Here is a 16,549-nt window from a genome sequence, read left to right as displayed (position 1 = left end):
GCGCTGCTGTTTCACAACGTTCAAAACACGTCGCGCACAGTGCTATATCGTTTAGTCTATTACCCGTTTATGCTTCTCATGTCTTACCCAGACACTTGGGCAGCGCATTGCAAAGGAACAAGGCTAGCATCGAAATTCATTACGTACGGCGCTATTTTAGACACAACACAGGCTAAATCAGTGCAATGCAAATTCACTTCACACCAAGAGTACCGCACATTTTCCTTACACGTCTGTAGCCTATCATGAAGCAGGATTGCCGAGTTACAGTGAGCGCCGCACTTCATTGGACAGTGGCACGTGTTTTTCTTCTTTTGGCTCTGCGCTCTAGCGATTTCAGTTTGAAAGGACACAACGACAACCAAGTTCAAGTGCAGACTGTCAGCTTTAATTTGAGGCCATTTTCAAGCACACCCGACGAACCGTTTGGAACTCACGTCGCATCTTGCACACGGTCACTTGTCCATTTAGGTGTCGCATTTCGGCAGGGCTCTGGCTTGGTGTTCGACGTGACATCACCGCGACAGAAATGCGCTCTGTTTGCGGTTGAGGGCAATGTACACTGTTGCATTGTGGGGAAACAGAAAGTCGTCCTTGAAATGCGGTGGGAAAACGCCAAAATAATAAACACATGAAAAAAAAAGAAGTACATGAATGAAAAGGTTGCCATCGTTTATGCGGCTAGCCGCAAGAGCGCAAATCAGACTTTTGAACCGGCTAGACATTGTGACTTGACGGGCTGCTAGCCGAATACTCAGAAACCGTAACTGTGCAACGTACCACCTAGCGGTCCGGCCCATCCCTTGCGGATTCCAACTCATACTTACCTGGCAGGGGAGATACCGTGATCACGAAGGCGGTTCACCCAGGGCGAGGCTCGGCCATTGCACTCCGGCTGTGTTGACCCCTGCGAATTCCTCAAATGTGGGAATCTCGACTGCATAATTTCTGCTAGTGGGGGACTGCGTTCGCGCTCTCCCCTGATCACGTGGTCAAATGATAGACTCGATTAATGTGCAAATACCCCCTTGTGCTGCCTTTCCTTCGCTTACGGCCATACCACTCTGAATACGTCTGATCTCGGAAGCTAAGCAGGGTCGGGCCCGGTTAGTACTTGGATGGGAGACCGCCTGGGAATACCAGGTGCTGTAAGCTTTTTTCACTATGCTTTTGGACAGGCGCTGCTGTTTCACAACGTTCAAAACACGTCGCGCACAGTGCTATATCGTTTAGTCTATTACCCGTTTATGCTTCTCATGTCTTACCCAGACACTTGGGCAGCGCATTGCAAAGGAACAAGGCTAGCATCCAAATTCATTACGTACGGCGCTATTTTAGACACAACACAGGCTAAATCAGTGCAATGCAAATTCACTTCACACCAAGAGTACCGCACATTTTCCTTACACGTCTGTAGCCTATCATGAAGCAGGATTGCCGAGTTACAGTGAGCGCCGCACTTCATTGGACAGTGGCACGTGTTTTTCTTCTTTTGGCTCTGCGCTCTAGCGATTTCAGTTTGAAAGGACACAACGACAACCAAGTTCAAGTGCAGACTGTCAGCTTTAATTTGAGGCCATTTTCAAGCACACCCGACGAACCGTTTGGAACTCACGTCGCATCTTGCACACGGTCACTTGTCCATTTAGGTGTCGCATTTCGGCAGGGCTCTGGCTTGGTGTTCGACGTGACATCACCGCGACTGAAATGCGCTCTGTTTGCGGTTGAGGGCGATGTACACTGTTGCATTGTGGGGAAACAGAAAGTCGTCCTTGAAATGCGGTGGGAAAACGCCAAAATAATAAACACATGAAAAAAAAGAAGTACATGAATGAAAAGGTTGCCATCGTTTATGCGGCTAGCCGCAAGAGCGCAAATCAGACTTTTGAACCGGCTAGACATTGTGACTTGACGGGCTGCTAGCCGAATACTCAGAAACCGTAACTGTGCAACGTACCACCTAGCGGTCCGGCCCATCCCTTGCGGATTCCAACTCATACTTACCTGGCAGGGGAGATACCGTGATCACGAAGGCGGTTCACCCAGGGCGAGGCTCGGCCATTGCACTCCGGCTGTGTTGACCCCTGCGAATTCCTCAAATGTGGGAATCTCGACTGCATAATTTCTGCTAGTGGGGGACTGCGTTCGCGCTCTCCCCTGATCACGTGGTCAAATGATAGACTCGATTAATGTGCAAATACCCCCTTGTGCTGCCTTTCCTTCGCTTACGGCCATACCACTCTGAATACGTCTGATCTCGGAAGCTAAGCAGGGTCGGGCCCGGTTAGTACTTGGATGGGAGACCGCCTGGGAATACCAGGTGCTGTAAGCTTTTTTCACTATGCTTTTGGACAGGCGCTGCTGTTTCACAACGTTCAAAACACGTCGCGCACAGTGCTATATCGTTTAGTCTATTACCCGTTTATGCTTCTCATGTCTTACCCAGACACTTGGGCAGCGCATTGCAAAGGAACAAGGCTAGCATCGAAATTCATTACGTACGGCGCTATTTTAGACACAACACAGGCTAAATCAGTGCAATGCAAATTCACTTCACACCAAGAGTACCGCACATTTTCCTTACACGTCTGTAGCCTATCATGAAGCAGGATTGCCGAGTTACAGTGAGCGCCGCACTTCATTGGACAGTGGCACGTGTTTTTCTTCTTTTGGCTCTGCGCTCTAGCGATTTCAGTTTGAAAGGACACAACGACAACCAATTTCAAGTGCAGACTGTCAGCTTTAATTTGAGGCCATTTTCAAGCACACCCGACGAACCGTTTGGAACTCACGTCGCATCTTGCACACGGTCACTTGTCCATTTAGGTGTCGCATTTCGGCAGGGCTCTGGCTTGGTGTTCGACGTGACATCACCGCGACAGAAATGCGCTCTGTTTGCGGTTGAGGGCAATGTACACTGTTGCATTGTGGGGAAACAGAAAGTCGTCCTTGAAATCCGGTGGGAAAACGCCAAAATAATAAACACATGAAAAAAAAGAAGTACATGAATGAAAAGGTTGCCATCGTTTATGCGGCTAGCCGCAAGAGCGCAAATCAGACTTTTGAACCGGCTAGACATTGTGACTTGACGGGCTGCTAGCCGAATACTCAGAAACCGTAACTGTGCAACGTACCACCTAGCGGTCCGGCCCATCCCTTGCGGATTCCAACTCATACTTACCTGGCAGGGGAGATACCGTGATCACGAAGGCGGTTCACCCAGGGCGAGGCTCGGCCATTGCACTCCGGCTGTGTTGACCCCTGCGAATTCCTCAAATGTGGGAATCTCGACTGCATAATTTCTGCTAGTGGGGGACTGCGTTCGCGCTCTCCCCTGATCACGTGGTCAAATGATAGACTCGATTAATGTGCAAATACCCCCTTGTGCTGCCTTTCCTTCGCTTACGGCCATACCACTCTGAATACGTCTGATCTCGGAAGCTAAGCAGGGTCGGGCCCGGTTAGTACTTGGATGGGAGACCGCCTGGGAATACCAGGTGCTGTAAGCTTTTTTCACTATGCTTTTGGACAGGCGCTGCTGTTTCACAACGTTCAAAACACGTCGCGCACAGTGCTATATCGTTTAGTCTATTACCCGTTTATGCTTCTCATGTCTTACCCAGACACTTGGGCAGCGCATTGCAAAGGAACAAGGCTAGCATCCAAATTCATTACGTACGGCGCTATTTTAGACACAACACAGGCTAAATCAGTGCAATGCAAATTCACTTCACACCAAGAGTACCGCACATTTTCCTTACACGTCTGTAGCCTATCATGAAGCAGGATTGCCGAGTTACAGTGAGCGCCGCACTTCATTGGACAGTGGCACGTGTTTTTCTTCTTTTGGCTCTGCGCTCTAGCGATTTCAGTTTGAAAGGACACAACGACAACCAAGTTCAAGTGCAGACTGTCAGCTTTAATTTGAGGCCATTTTCAAGCACACCCGACGAACCGTTTGGAACTCACGTCGCATCTTGCACACGGTCACTTGTCCATTTAGGTGTCGCATTTCGGCAGGGCTCTGGCTTGGTGTTCGACGTGACATCACCGCGACTGAAATGCGCTCTGTTTGCGGTTGAGGGCGATGTACACTGTTGCATTGTGGGGAAACAGAAAGTCGTCCTTGAAATGCGGTGGGAAAACGCCAAAATAATAAACACATGAAAAAAAAGAAGTACATGAATGAAAAGGTTGCCATCGTTTATGCGGCTAGCCGCAAGAGCGCAAATCAGACTTTTGAACCGGCTAGACATTGTGACTTGACGGGCTGCTAGCCGAATACTCAGAAACCGTAACTGTGCAACGTACCACCTAGCGGTCCGGCCCATCCCTTGCGGATTCCAACTCATACTTACCTGGCAGGGGAGATACCGTGATCACGAAGGCGGTTCACCCAGGGCGAGGCTCGGCCATTGCACTCCGGCTGTGTTGACCCCTGCGAATTCCTCAAATGTGGGAATCTCGACTGCATAATTTCTGCTAGTGGGGGACTGCGTTCGCGCTCTCCCCTGATCACGTGGTCAAATGATAGACTCGATTAATGTGCAAATACCCCCTTGTGCTGCCTTTCCTTCGCTTACGGCCATACCACTCTGAATACGTCTGATCTCGGAAGCTAAGCAGGGTCGGGCCCGGTTAGTACTTGGATGGGAGACCGCCTGGGAATACCAGGTGCTGTAAGCTTTTTTCACTATGCTTTTGGACAGGCGCTGCTGTTTCACAACGTTCAAAACACGTCGCGCACAGTGCTATATCGTTTAGTCTATTACCCGTTTATGCTTCTCATGTCTTACCCAGACACTTGGGCAGCGCATTGCAAAGGAACAAGGCTAGCATCGAAATTCATTACGTACGGCGCTATTTTAGACACAACACAGGCTAAATCAGTGCAATGCAAATTCACTTCACACCAAGAGTACCGCACATTTTCCTTACACGTCTGTAGCCTATCATGAAGCAGGATTGCCGAGTTACAGTGAGCGCCGCACTTCATTGGACAGTGGCACGTGTTTTTCTTCTTTTGGCTCTGCGCTCTAGCGATTTCAGTTTGAAAGGACACAACGACAACCAAGTTCAAGTGCAGACTGTCAGCTTTAATTTGAGGCCATTTTCAAGCACACCCGACGAACCGTTTGGAACTCACGTCGCATCTTGCACACGGTCACTTGTCCATTTAGGTGTCGCATTTCGGCAGGGCTCTGGCTTGGTGTTCGACGTGACATCACCGCGACAGAAATGCGCTCTGTTTGCGGTTGAGGGCAATGTACACTGTTGCATTGTGGGGAAACAGAAAGTCGTCCTTGAAATGCGGTGGGAAAACGCCAAAATAATAAACACATGAAAAAAAAAGAAGTACATGAATGAAAAGGTTGCCATCGTTTATGCGGCTAGCCGCAAGAGCGCAAATCAGACTTTTGAACCGGCTAGACATTGTGACTTGACGGGCTGCTAGCCGAATACTCAGAAACCGTAACTGTGCAACGTACCACCTAGCGGTCCGGCCCATCCCTTGCGGATTCCAACTCATACTTACCTGGCAGGGGAGATACCGTGATCACGAAGGCGGTTCACCCAGGGCGAGGCTCGGCCATTGCACTCCGGCTGTGTTGACCCCTGCGAATTCCTCAAATGTGGGAATCTCGACTGCATAATTTCTGCTAGTGGGGGACTGCGTTCGCGCTCTCCCCTGATCACGTGGTCAAATGATAGACTCGATTAATGTGCAAATACCCCCTTGTGCTGCCTTTCCTTCGCTTACGGCCATACCACTCTGAATACGTCTGATCTCGGAAGCTAAGCAGGGTCGGGCCCGGTTAGTACTTGGATGGGAGACCGCCTGGGAATACCAGGTGCTGTAAGCTTTTTTCACTATGCTTTTGGACAGGCGCTGCTGTTTCACAACGTTCAAAACACGTCGCGCACAGTGCTATATCGTTTAGTCTATTACCCGTTTATGCTTCTCATGTCTTACCCAGACACTTGGGCAGCGCATTGCAAAGGAACAAGGCTAGCATCCAAATTCATTACGTACGGCGCTATTTTAGACACAACACAGGCTAAATCAGTGCAATGCAAATTCACTTCACACCAAGAGTACCGCACATTTTCCTTACACGTCTGTAGCCTATCATGAAGCAGGATTGCCGAGTTACAGTGAGCGCCGCACTTCATTGGACAGTGGCACGTGTTTTTCTTCTTTTGGCTCTGCGCTCTAGCGATTTCAGTTTGAAAGGACACAACGACAACCAAGTTCAAGTGCAGACTGTCAGCTTTAATTTGAGGCCATTTTCAAGCACACCCGACGAACCGTTTGGAACTCACGTCGCATCTTGCACACGGTCACTTGTCCATTTAGGTGTCGCATTTCGGCAGGGCTCTGGCTTGGTGTTCGACGTGACATCACCGCGACTGAAATGCGCTCTGTTTGCGGTTGAGGGCGATGTACACTGTTGCATTGTGGGGAAACAGAAAGTCGTCCTTGAAATCCGGTGGGAAAACGCCAAAATAATAAACACATGAAAAAAAAGAAGTACATGAATGAAAAGGTTGCCATCGTTTATGCGGCTAGCCGCAAGAGCGCAAATCAGACTTTTGAACCGGCTAGACATTGTGACTTGACGGGCTGCTAGCCGAATACTCAGAAACCGTAACTGTGCAACGTACCACCTAGCGGTCCGGCCCATCCCTTGCGGATTCCAACTCATACTTACCTGGCAGGGGAGATACCGTGATCACGAAGGCGGTTCACCCAGGGCGAGGCTCGGCCATTGCACTCCGGCTGTGTTGACCCCTGCGAATTCCTCAAATGTGGGAATCTCGACTGCATAATTTCTGCTAGTGGGGGACTGCGTTCGCGCTCTCCCCTGATCACGTGGTCAAATGATAGACTCGATTAATGTGCAAATACCCCCTTGTGCTGCCTTTCCTTCGCTTACGGCCATACCACTCTGAATACGTCTGATCTCGGAAGCTAAGCAGGGTCGGGCCCGGTTAGTACTTGGATGGGAGACCGCCTGGGAATACCAGGTGCTGTAAGCTTTTTTCACTATGCTTTTGGACAGGCGCTGCTGTTTCACAACGTTCAAAACACGTCGCGCACAGTGCTATATCGTTTAGTCTATTACCCGTTTATGCTTCTCATGTCTTACCCAGACACTTGGGCAGCGCATTGCAAAGGAACAAGGCTAGCATCCAAATTCATTACGTACGGCGCTATTTTAGACACAACACAGGCTAAATCAGTGCAATGCAAATTCACTTCACACCAAGAGTACCGCACATTTTCCTTACACGTCTGTAGCCTATCATGAAGCAGGATTGCCGAGTTACAGTGAGCGCCGCACTTCATTGGACAGTGGCACGTGTTTTTCTTCTTTTGGCTCTGCGCTCTAGCGATTTCAGTTTGAAAGGACACAACGACAACCAAGTTCAAGTGCAGACTGTCAGCTTTAATTTGAGGCCATTTTCAAGCACACCCGACGAACCGTTTGGAACTCACGTCGCATCTTGCACACGGTCACTTGTCCATTTAGGTGTCGCATTTCGGCAGGGCTCTGGCTTGGTGTTCGACGTGACATCACCGCGACAGAAATGCGCTCTGTTTGCGGTTGAGGGCAATGTACACTGTTGCATTGTGGGGAAACAGAAAGTCGTCCTTGAAATGCGGTGGGAAAACGCCAAAATAATAAACACATGAAAAAAAAAGAAGTACATGAATGAAAAGGTTGCCATCGTTTATGCGGCTAGCCGCAAGAGCGCAAATCAGACTTTTGAACCGGCTAGACATTGTGACTTGACGGGCTGCTAGCCGAATACTCAGAAACCGTAACTGTGCAACGTACCACCTAGCGGTCCGGCCCATCCCTTGCGGATTCCAACTCATACTTACCTGGCAGGGGAGATACCGTGATCACAAAGGCGGTTCACCCAGGGCGAGGCTCGGCCATTGCACTCCGGCTGTGTTGACCCCTGCGAATTCCTCAAATGTGGGAATCTCGACTGCATAATTTCTGCTAGTGGGGGACTGCGTTTGCGCTCTCCCCTGATCACGTGGTCAAACGATAGACTCGATTAATGTGCAAATACCCCCTTGTGCTGCCTTTCCTTCGCTTACGGCCATACCACTCTGAATACGCCCGATCTCGTCTGATCTCGGAAGCTAAGCAGGGTCGGGCCCGGTTAGTACTTGGATGGGAGACCGCCTGGGAATACCAGGTGCTGTAAGCTTTTTTCACTATGCTTTTGGACAGGCGCTGCTGTTTCACAACGTTCAAAACACGTCGCGCACAGTGCTATATCGTTTAGTCTATTACCCGTTTATGCTTCTCATGTCTTACCCAGACACTTGGGCAGCGCATTGCAAAGGAACAAGGCTAGCATCCAAATTCATTACGTACGGCGCTATTTTAGACACAACACAGGCTAAATCAGTGCAATGCAAATTCACTTCACACCAAGAGTACCGCACATTTTCCTTACACGTCTGTAGCCTATCATGAAGCAGGATTGCCGAGTTACAGTGAGCGCCGCACTTCATTGGACAGTGGCACGTGTTTTTCTTCTTTTGGTTCTGCGCTCTAGCGATTTCAGTTTGAAAGGACACAACGACAACCAAGTTCAAGTGCAGACTGTCAGCTTTAATTTGAGGCCATTTTCAAGCACACCCGACGAACCGTTTGGAACTCACGTCGCATCTTGCACACGGTCACTTGTCCATTTAGGTGTCGCATTTCGGCAGGGCTCTGGCTTGGTGTTCGACGTGACATCACCGCGACTGAAATGCGCTCTGTTTGCGGTTGAGGGCAATGTACACTGTTGCATTGTGGGGAAACAGAAAGTCGTCCTTGAAATGCGGTGGGAAAACGCCAAAATAATAAACACATGAAAAAAAAAGAAGTACATGAATGAAAAGGTTGCCATCGTTTATGCGGCTAGCCGCAAGAGCGCAAATCAGACTTTTGAACCGGCTAGACATTGTGACTTGACGGGCTGCTAGCCGAATACTCAGAAACCGTAACTGTGCAACGTACCACCTAGCGGTCCGGCCCATCCCTTGCGGATTCCAACTCATACTTACCTGGCAGGGGAGATACCGTGATCACGAAGGCGGTTCACCCAGGGCGAGGCTCGGCCATTGCACTCCGGCTGTGTTGACCCCTGCGAATTCCTCAAATGTGGGAATCTCGACTGCATAATTTCTGCTAGTGGGGGACTGCGTTCGCGCTCTCCCCTGGTCACGTGGTCAAACGATAGACTCGATTAATGTGCAAATACCCCCTTGTGCTGCCTTTCCTTCGCTTACGGCCATACCACTCTGAATACGTCTGATCTCGGAAGCTAAGCAGGGTCGGGCCCGGTTAGTACTTGGATGGGAGACCGCCTGGGAATACCAGGTGCTGTAAGCTTTTTTCACTATGCTTTTGGACAGGCGCTGCTGTTTCACAACGTTCAAAACACGTCGCGCACAGTGCTATATCGTTTAGTCTATTACCCGTTTATGCTTCTCATGTCTTACCCAGACACTTGGGCAGCGCATTGCAAAGGAACAAGGCTAGCATCCAAATTCATTACGTACGGCGCTATTTTAGACACAACACAGGCTAAATCAGTGCAATGCAAATTCACTTCACACCAAGAGTACCGCACATTTTCCTTACACGTCTGTAGCCTATCATGAAGCAGGATTGCCGAGTTACAGTGAGCGCCGCACTTCATTGGACAGTGGCACGTGTTTTTCTTCTTTTGGCTCTGCGCTCTAGCGATTTCAGTTTGAAAGGACACAACGACAACCAAGTTCAAGTGCAGACTGTCAGCTTTAATTTGAGGCCATTTTCAAGCACACCCGACGAACCGTTTGGAACTCACGTCGCATCTTGCACACGGTCACTTGTCCATTTAGGTGTCGCATTTCGGCAGGGCTCTGGCTTGGTGTTCGACGTGACATCACCGCGACAGAAATGCGCTCTGTTTGCGGTTGAGGGCGATGTACACTGTTGCATTGTGGGGAAACAGAAAGTCGTCCTTGAAATGCGGTGGGAAAACGCCAAAATAATAAACACATGAAAAAAAAAGAAGTACATGAATGAAAAGGTTGCCATCGTTTATGCGGCTAGCCGCAAGAGCGCAAATCAGACTTTTGAACCGGCTAGACATTGTGACTTGACGGGCTGCTAGCCGAATACTCAGAAACCGTAACTGTGCAACGTACCACCTAGCGGTCCGGCCCATCCCTTGCGGATTCCAACTCATACTTACCTGGCAGGGGAGATACCGTGATCACGAAGGCGGTTCACCCAGGGCGAGGCTCGGCCATTGCACTCCGGCTGTGTTGACCCCTGCGAATTCCTCAAATGTGGGAATCTCGACTGCATAATTTCTGCTAGTGGGGGACTGCGTTCGCGCTCTCCCCTGATCACGTGGTCAAATGATAGACTCGATTAATGTGCAAATACCCCCTTGTGCTGCCTTTCCTTCGCTTACGGCCATACCACTCTGAATACGTCTGATCTCGGAAGCTAAGCAGGGTCGGGCCCGGTTAGTACTTGGATGGGAGACCGCCTGGGAATACCAGGTGCTGTAAGCTTTTTTCACTATGCTTTTGGACAGGCGCTGCTGTTTCACAACGTTCAAAACACGTCGCGCACAGTGCTATATCGTTTAGTCTATTACCCGTTTATGCTTCTCATGTCTTACCCAGACACTTGGGCAGCGCATTGCAAAGGAACAAGGCTAGCATCCAAATTCATTACGTACGGCGCTATTTTAGACACAACACAGGCTAAATCAGTGCAATGCAAATTCACTTCACACCAAGAGTACCGCACATTTTCCTTACACGTCTGTAGCCTATCATGAAGCAGGATTGCCGAGTTACAGTGAGCGCCGCACTTCATTGGACAGTGGCACGTGTTTTTCTTCTTTTGGCTCTGCGCTCTAGCGATTTCAGTTTGAAAGGACACAACGACAACCAAGTTCAAGTGCAGACTGTCAGCTTTAATTTGAGGCCATTTTCAAGCACACCCGACGAACCGTTTGGAACTCACGTCGCATCTTGCACACGGTCACTTGTCCATTTAGGTGTCGCATTTCGGCAGGGCTCTGGCTTGGTGTTCGACGTGACATCACCGCGACTGAAATGCGCTCTGTTTGCGGTTGAGGGCGATGTACACTGTTGCATTGTGGGGAAACAGAAAGTCGTCCTTGAAATCCGGTGGGAAAACGCCAAAATAATAAACACATGAAAAAAAAGAAGTACATGAATGAAAAGGTTGCCATCGTTTATGCGGCTAGCCGCAAGAGCGCAAATCAGACTTTTGAACCGGCTAGACATTGTGACTTGACGGGCTGCTAGCCGAATACTCAGAAACCGTAACTGTGCAACGTACCACCTAGCGGTCCGGCCCATCCCTTGCGGATTCCAACTCATACTTACCTGGCAGGGGAGATACCGTGATCACGAAGGCGGTTCACCCAGGGCGAGGCTCGGCCATTGCACTCCGGCTGTGTTGACCCCTGCGAATTCCTCAAATGTGGGAATCTCGACTGCATAATTTCTGCTAGTGGGGGACTGCGTTCGCGCTCTCCCCTGATCACGTGGTCAAATGATAGACTCGATTAATGTGCAAATACCCCCTTGTGCTGCCTTTCCTTCGCTTACGGCCATACCACTCTGAATACGTCTGATCTCGGAAGCTAAGCAGGGTCGGGCCCGGTTAGTACTTGGATGGGAGACCGCCTGGGAATACCAGGTGCTGTAAGCTTTTTTCACTATGCTTTTGGACAGGCGCTGCTGTTTCACAACGTTCAAAACACGTCGCGCACAGTGCTATATCGTTTAGTCTATTACCCGTTTATGCTTCTCATGTCTTACCCAGACACTTGGGCAGCGCATTGCAAAGGAACAAGGCTAGCATCCAAATTCATTACGTACGGCGCTATTTTAGACACAACACAGGCTAAATCAGTGCAATGCAAATTCACTTCACACCAAGAGTACCGCACATTTTCCTTACACGTCTGTAGCCTATCATGAAGCAGGATTGCCGAGTTACAGTGAGCGCCGCACTTCATTGGACAGTGGCACGTGTTTTTCTTCTTTTGGCTCTGCGCTCTAGCGATTTCAGTTTGAAAGGACACAACGACAACCAAGTTCAAGTGCAGACTGTCAGCTTTAATTTGAGGCCATTTTCAAGCACACCCGACGAACCGTTTGGAACTCACGTCGCATCTTGCACACGGTCACTTGTCCATTTAGGTGTCGCATTTCGGCAGGGCTCTGGCTTGGTGTTCGACGTGACATCACCGCGACAGAAATGCGCTCTGTTTGCGGTTGAGGGCAATGTACACTGTTGCATTGTGGGGAAACAGAAAGTCGTCCTTGAAATGCGGTGGGAAAACGCCAAAATAATAAACACATGAAAAAAAAAGAAGTACATGAATGAAAAGGTTGCCATCGTTTATGCGGCTAGCCGCAAGAGCGCAAATCAGACTTTTGAACCGGCTAGACATTGTGACTTGACGGGCTGCTAGCCGAATACTCAGAAACCGTAACTGTGCAACGTACCACCTAGCGGTCCGGCCCATCCCTTGCGGATTCCAACTCATACTTACCTGGCAGGGGAGATACCGTGATCACGAAGGCGGTTCACCCAGGGCGAGGCTCGGCCATTGCACTCCGGCTGTGTTGACCCCTGCGAATTCCTCAAATGTGGGAATCTCGACTGCATAATTTCTGCTAGTGGGGGACTGCGTTCGCGCTCTCCCCTGATCACGTGGTCAAATGATAGACTCGATTAATGTGCAAATACCCCCTTGTGCTGCCTTTCCTTCGCTTACGGCCATACCACTCTGAATACGTCTGATCTCGGAAGCTAAGCAGGGTCGGGCCCGGTTAGTACTTGGATGGGAGACCGCCTGGGAATACCAGGTGCTGTAAGCTTTTTTCACTATGCTTTTGGACAGGCGCTGCTGTTTCACAACGTTCAAAACACGTCGCGCACAGTGCTATATCGTTTAGTCTATTACCCGTTTATGCTTCTCATGTCTTACCCAGACACTTGGGCAGCGCATTGCAAAGGAACAAGGCTAGCATCCAAATTCATTACGTACGGCGCTATTTTAGACACAACACAGGCTAAATCAGTGCAATGCAAATTCACTTCACACCAAGAGTACCGCACATTTTCCTTACACGTCTGTAGCCTATCATGAAGCAGGATTGCCGAGTTACAGTGAGCGCCGCACTTCATTGGACAGTGGCACGTGTTTTTCTTCTTTTGGCTCTGCGCTCTAGCGATTTCAGTTTGAAAGGACACAACGACAACCAAGTTCAAGTGCAGACTGTCAGCTTTAATTTGAGGCCATTTTCAAGCACACCCGACGAACCGTTTGGAACTCACGTCGCATCTTGCACACGGTCACTTGTCCATTTAGGTGTCGCATTTCGGCAGGGCTCTGGCTTGGTGTTCGACGTGACATCACCGCGACAGAAATGCGCTCTGTTTGCGGTTGAGGGCAATGTACACTGTTGCATTGTGGGGAAACAGAAAGTCGTCCTTGAAATGCGGTGGGAAAACGCCAAAATAATAAACACATGAAAAAAAAAGAAGTACATGAATGAAAAGGTTGCCATCGTTTATGCGGCTAGCCGCAAGAGCGCAAATCAGACTTTTGAACCGGCTAGACATTGTGACTTGACGGGCTGCTAGCCGAATACTCAGAAACCGTAACTGTGCAACGTACCACCTAGCGGTCCGGCCCATCCCTTGCGGATTCCAACTCATACTTACCTGGCAGGGGAGATACCGTGATCACGAAGGCGGTTCACCCAGGGCGAGGCTCGGCCATTGCACTCCGGCTGTGTTGACCCCTGCGAATTCCTCAAATGTGGGAATCTCGACTGCATAATTTCTGCTAGTGGGGGACTGCGTTTGCGCTCTCCCCTGATCACGTGGTCAAACGATAGACTCGATTAATGTGCAAATACCCCCTTGTGCTGCCTTTCCTAAATTTACGGCCATACCACTCTGAATACGCCCGATCTCGTCTGATCTCGGAAGCTAAGCAGGGTCGGGCCCGGTTAGTACTTGGATGGGAGACCGCCTGGGAATACCAGGTGCTGTAAGCTTTTTTCACTATGCTTTTGGACAGGCGCTGCTGTTTCACAACGTTCAAAACACGTCGCGCACAGTGCTATATCGTTTAGTCTATTACCCGTTTATGCTTCTCATGTCTTACCCAGACACTTGGGCAGCGCATTGCAAAGGAACAAGGCTAGCATCCAAATTCATTACGTACGGCGCTATTTTAGACACAACACAGGCTAAATCAGTGCAATGCAAATTCACTTCACACCAAGAGTACCGCACATTTTCCTTACACGTCTGTAGCCTATCATGAAGCAGGATTGCCGAGTTACAGTGAGCGCCGCACTTCATTGGACAGTGGCACGTGTTTTTCTTCTTTTGGTTCTGCGCTCTAGCGATTTCAGTTTGAAAGGACACAACGACAACCAAGTTCAAGTGCAGACTGTCAGCTTTAATTTGAGGCCATTTTCAAGCACACCCGACGAACCGTTTGGAACTCACGTCGCATCTTGCACACGGTCACTTGTCCATTTAGGTGTCGCATTTCGGCAGGGCTCTGGCTTGGTGTTCGACGTGACATCACCGCGACAGAAATGCGCTCTGTTTGCGGTTGAGGGCAATGTACACTGTTGCATTGTGGGGAAACAGAAAGTCGTCCTTGAAATGCGGTGGGAAAACGCCAAAATAATAAACACATGAAAAAAAAGAAGTACATGAATGAAAAGGTTGCCATCGTTTATGCGGCTAGCCGCAAGAGCGCAAATCAGACTTTTGAACCGGCTAGACATTGTGACTTGACGGGCTGCTAGCCGAATACTCAGAAACCGTAACTGTGCAACGTACCACCTAGCGGTCCGGCCCATCCCTTGCGGATTCCAACTCATACTTACCTGGCAGGGGAGATACCGTGATCACGAAGGCGGTTCACCCAGGGCGAGGCTCGGCCATTGCACTCCGGCTGTGTTGACCCCTGCGAATTCCTCAAATGTGGGAATCTCGACTGCATAATTTCTGCTAGTGGGGGACTGCGTTCGCGCTCTCCCCTGATCACGTGGTCAAACGATAGACTCGATTAATGTGCAAATACCCCCTTGTGCTGCCTTTCCTTCGCTTACGGCCATACCACTCTGAATACGTCTGATCTCGGAAGCTAAGCAGGGTCGGGCCCGGTTAGTACTTGGATGGGAGACCGCCTGGGAATACCAGGTGCTGTAAGCTTTTTTCACTATGCTTTTGGACAGGCGCTGCTGTTTCACAACGTTCAAAACACGTCGCGCACAGTGCTATATCGTTTAGTCTATTACCCGTTTATGCTTCTCATGTCTTACCCAGACACTTGGGCAGCGCATTGCAAAGGAACAAGGCTAGCATCGAAATTCATTACGTACGGCGCTATTTTAGACACAACACAGGCTAAATCAGTGCAATGCAAATTCACTTCACACCAAGAGTACCGCACATTTTCCTTACACGTCTGTAGCCTATCATGAAGCAGGATTGCCGAGTTACAGTGAGCGCCGCACTTCATTGGACAGTGGCACGTGTTTTTCTTCTTTTGGCTCTGCGCTCTAGCGATTTCAGTTTGAAAGGACACAACGACAACCAAGTTCAAGTGCAGACTGTCAGCTTTAATTTGAGGCCATTTTCAAGCACACCCGACGAACCGTTTGGAACTCACGTCGCATCTTGCACACGGTCACTTGTCCATTTAGGTGTCGCATTTCGGCAGGGCTCTGGCTTGGTGTTCGACGTGACATCACCGCGACAGAAATGCGCTCTGTTTGCGGTTGAGGGCAATGTACACTGTTGCATTGTGGGGAAACAGAAAGTCGTCCTTGAAATGCGGTGGGAAAACGCCAAAATAATAAACACATGAAAAAAAAAGAAGTACATGAATGAAAAGGTTGCCATCGTTTATGCGGCTAGCCGCAAGAGCGCAAATCAGACTTTTGAACCGGCTAGACATTGTGACTTGACGGGCTGCTAGCCGAATACTCAGAAACCGTAACTGTGCAACGTACCACCTAGCGGTCCGGCCCATCCCTTGCGGATTCCAACTCATACTTACCTGGCAGGGGAGATACCGTGATCACGAAGGCGGTTCACCCAGGGCGAGGCTCGGCCATTGCACTCCGGCTGTGTTGACCCCTGCAAATTCCTCAAATGTGGGAATCTCGACTGCATAATTTCTGCTAGTGGGGGACTGCGTTCGCGCTCTCCCCTGATCACGTGGTCAAATGATAGACTCGATTAATGTGCAAATACCCCCTTGTGCTGCCTTTCCTTCGCTTACGGCCATACCACTCTGAATACGTCTGATCTCGGAAGCTAAGCAGGGTCGGGCCCGGTTAGTACTTGGATGGGAGACCGCCTGGGAATACCAGGTGCTGTAAGCTTTTTTCACTATGCTTTTGGACAGGCGCTGCTGTTTCACAACGTTCAAAACACGTCGCGCACAGTGC

The 16,549-nt window shown here is 49.7% G+C and overlaps 16 non-coding genes and 12 pseudogenes across 16 annotated transcripts; all 28 read left to right on the top strand.

Moving 5' to 3' along the window:
• The first annotated feature begins 819 nt into the window (after positions 1-819).
• Positions 820-983, top strand: LOC133117691 (U1 spliceosomal RNA). Its single transcript, XR_009706235.1, has one exon. It is a non-coding gene; the product is annotated as a U1 spliceosomal RNA (small nuclear RNA).
• A 63-nt stretch (positions 984-1,046) lies between these two features.
• Positions 1,047-1,155, top strand: LOC133117531 (5S ribosomal RNA; annotated as a pseudogene).
• An 841-nt stretch (positions 1,156-1,996) lies between these two features.
• On the top strand, positions 1,997-2,160 carry LOC133117690 (U1 spliceosomal RNA). Its single transcript, XR_009706234.1, has one exon. It is a non-coding gene; the product is annotated as a U1 spliceosomal RNA (small nuclear RNA).
• A 63-nt stretch (positions 2,161-2,223) lies between these two features.
• Positions 2,224-2,332, top strand: LOC133117530 (5S ribosomal RNA; annotated as a pseudogene).
• An 841-nt stretch (positions 2,333-3,173) lies between these two features.
• LOC133117689 (U1 spliceosomal RNA) lies at positions 3,174-3,337 on the top strand. The gene has a single exon (XR_009706233.1). It is a non-coding gene; the product is annotated as a U1 spliceosomal RNA (small nuclear RNA).
• Positions 3,338-3,400: 63 nt separating this feature from the next.
• Positions 3,401-3,509, top strand: LOC133117529 (5S ribosomal RNA; annotated as a pseudogene).
• An 841-nt stretch (positions 3,510-4,350) lies between these two features.
• On the top strand, positions 4,351-4,514 carry LOC133117688 (U1 spliceosomal RNA). Its single transcript, XR_009706232.1, has one exon. It is a non-coding gene; the product is annotated as a U1 spliceosomal RNA (small nuclear RNA).
• Positions 4,515-4,577: 63 nt separating this feature from the next.
• On the top strand, positions 4,578-4,686 carry LOC133117528 (5S ribosomal RNA; annotated as a pseudogene).
• An 842-nt stretch (positions 4,687-5,528) lies between these two features.
• On the top strand, positions 5,529-5,692 carry LOC133117687 (U1 spliceosomal RNA). The gene has a single exon (XR_009706231.1). It is a non-coding gene; the product is annotated as a U1 spliceosomal RNA (small nuclear RNA).
• Positions 5,693-5,755: 63 nt separating this feature from the next.
• LOC133117527 (5S ribosomal RNA) lies at positions 5,756-5,864 on the top strand (annotated as a pseudogene).
• Positions 5,865-6,705: 841 nt separating this feature from the next.
• LOC133117686 (U1 spliceosomal RNA) lies at positions 6,706-6,869 on the top strand. Its single transcript, XR_009706230.1, has one exon. It is a non-coding gene; the product is annotated as a U1 spliceosomal RNA (small nuclear RNA).
• Positions 6,870-6,932: 63 nt separating this feature from the next.
• Positions 6,933-7,041, top strand: LOC133117526 (5S ribosomal RNA; annotated as a pseudogene).
• An 842-nt stretch (positions 7,042-7,883) lies between these two features.
• LOC133117755 (U1 spliceosomal RNA) lies at positions 7,884-8,047 on the top strand. Its single transcript, XR_009706295.1, has one exon. It is a non-coding gene; the product is annotated as a U1 spliceosomal RNA (small nuclear RNA).
• Positions 8,048-8,110: 63 nt separating this feature from the next.
• Positions 8,111-8,229, top strand: LOC133117511 (5S ribosomal RNA). The gene has a single exon (XR_009706106.1). It is a non-coding gene; the product is annotated as a 5S ribosomal RNA (ribosomal RNA).
• An 842-nt stretch (positions 8,230-9,071) lies between these two features.
• On the top strand, positions 9,072-9,235 carry LOC133117685 (U1 spliceosomal RNA). The gene has a single exon (XR_009706229.1). It is a non-coding gene; the product is annotated as a U1 spliceosomal RNA (small nuclear RNA).
• Positions 9,236-9,298: 63 nt separating this feature from the next.
• LOC133117525 (5S ribosomal RNA) lies at positions 9,299-9,407 on the top strand (annotated as a pseudogene).
• An 842-nt stretch (positions 9,408-10,249) lies between these two features.
• On the top strand, positions 10,250-10,413 carry LOC133117684 (U1 spliceosomal RNA). Its single transcript, XR_009706228.1, has one exon. It is a non-coding gene; the product is annotated as a U1 spliceosomal RNA (small nuclear RNA).
• A 63-nt stretch (positions 10,414-10,476) lies between these two features.
• Positions 10,477-10,585, top strand: LOC133117523 (5S ribosomal RNA; annotated as a pseudogene).
• Positions 10,586-11,426: 841 nt separating this feature from the next.
• On the top strand, positions 11,427-11,590 carry LOC133117683 (U1 spliceosomal RNA). The gene has a single exon (XR_009706227.1). It is a non-coding gene; the product is annotated as a U1 spliceosomal RNA (small nuclear RNA).
• Positions 11,591-11,653: 63 nt separating this feature from the next.
• Positions 11,654-11,762, top strand: LOC133117522 (5S ribosomal RNA; annotated as a pseudogene).
• An 842-nt stretch (positions 11,763-12,604) lies between these two features.
• On the top strand, positions 12,605-12,768 carry LOC133117681 (U1 spliceosomal RNA). Its single transcript, XR_009706225.1, has one exon. It is a non-coding gene; the product is annotated as a U1 spliceosomal RNA (small nuclear RNA).
• Positions 12,769-12,831: 63 nt separating this feature from the next.
• LOC133117521 (5S ribosomal RNA) lies at positions 12,832-12,940 on the top strand (annotated as a pseudogene).
• An 842-nt stretch (positions 12,941-13,782) lies between these two features.
• Positions 13,783-13,946, top strand: LOC133117736 (U1 spliceosomal RNA). Its single transcript, XR_009706277.1, has one exon. It is a non-coding gene; the product is annotated as a U1 spliceosomal RNA (small nuclear RNA).
• Positions 13,947-14,009: 63 nt separating this feature from the next.
• On the top strand, positions 14,010-14,128 carry LOC133117753 (5S ribosomal RNA). Its single transcript, XR_009706293.1, has one exon. It is a non-coding gene; the product is annotated as a 5S ribosomal RNA (ribosomal RNA).
• An 841-nt stretch (positions 14,129-14,969) lies between these two features.
• LOC133117680 (U1 spliceosomal RNA) lies at positions 14,970-15,133 on the top strand. The gene has a single exon (XR_009706224.1). It is a non-coding gene; the product is annotated as a U1 spliceosomal RNA (small nuclear RNA).
• Positions 15,134-15,196: 63 nt separating this feature from the next.
• Positions 15,197-15,305, top strand: LOC133117520 (5S ribosomal RNA; annotated as a pseudogene).
• Positions 15,306-16,147: 842 nt separating this feature from the next.
• Positions 16,148-16,311, top strand: LOC133117193 (U1 spliceosomal RNA). Its single transcript, XR_009705994.1, has one exon. It is a non-coding gene; the product is annotated as a U1 spliceosomal RNA (small nuclear RNA).
• A 63-nt stretch (positions 16,312-16,374) lies between these two features.
• Positions 16,375-16,483, top strand: LOC133117519 (5S ribosomal RNA; annotated as a pseudogene).
• The last annotated feature ends 66 nt before the right edge of the window (positions 16,484-16,549 follow it).

This window comes from Conger conger, chromosome 17 (genome assembly GCF_963514075.1).
Source record: "Conger conger chromosome 17, fConCon1.1, whole genome shotgun sequence".
Classification (NCBI taxonomy): Eukaryota; Metazoa; Chordata; class Actinopteri; order Anguilliformes; family Congridae; genus Conger; species Conger conger.
This window is presented reverse-complemented; position numbering and strand designations above follow the sequence as displayed.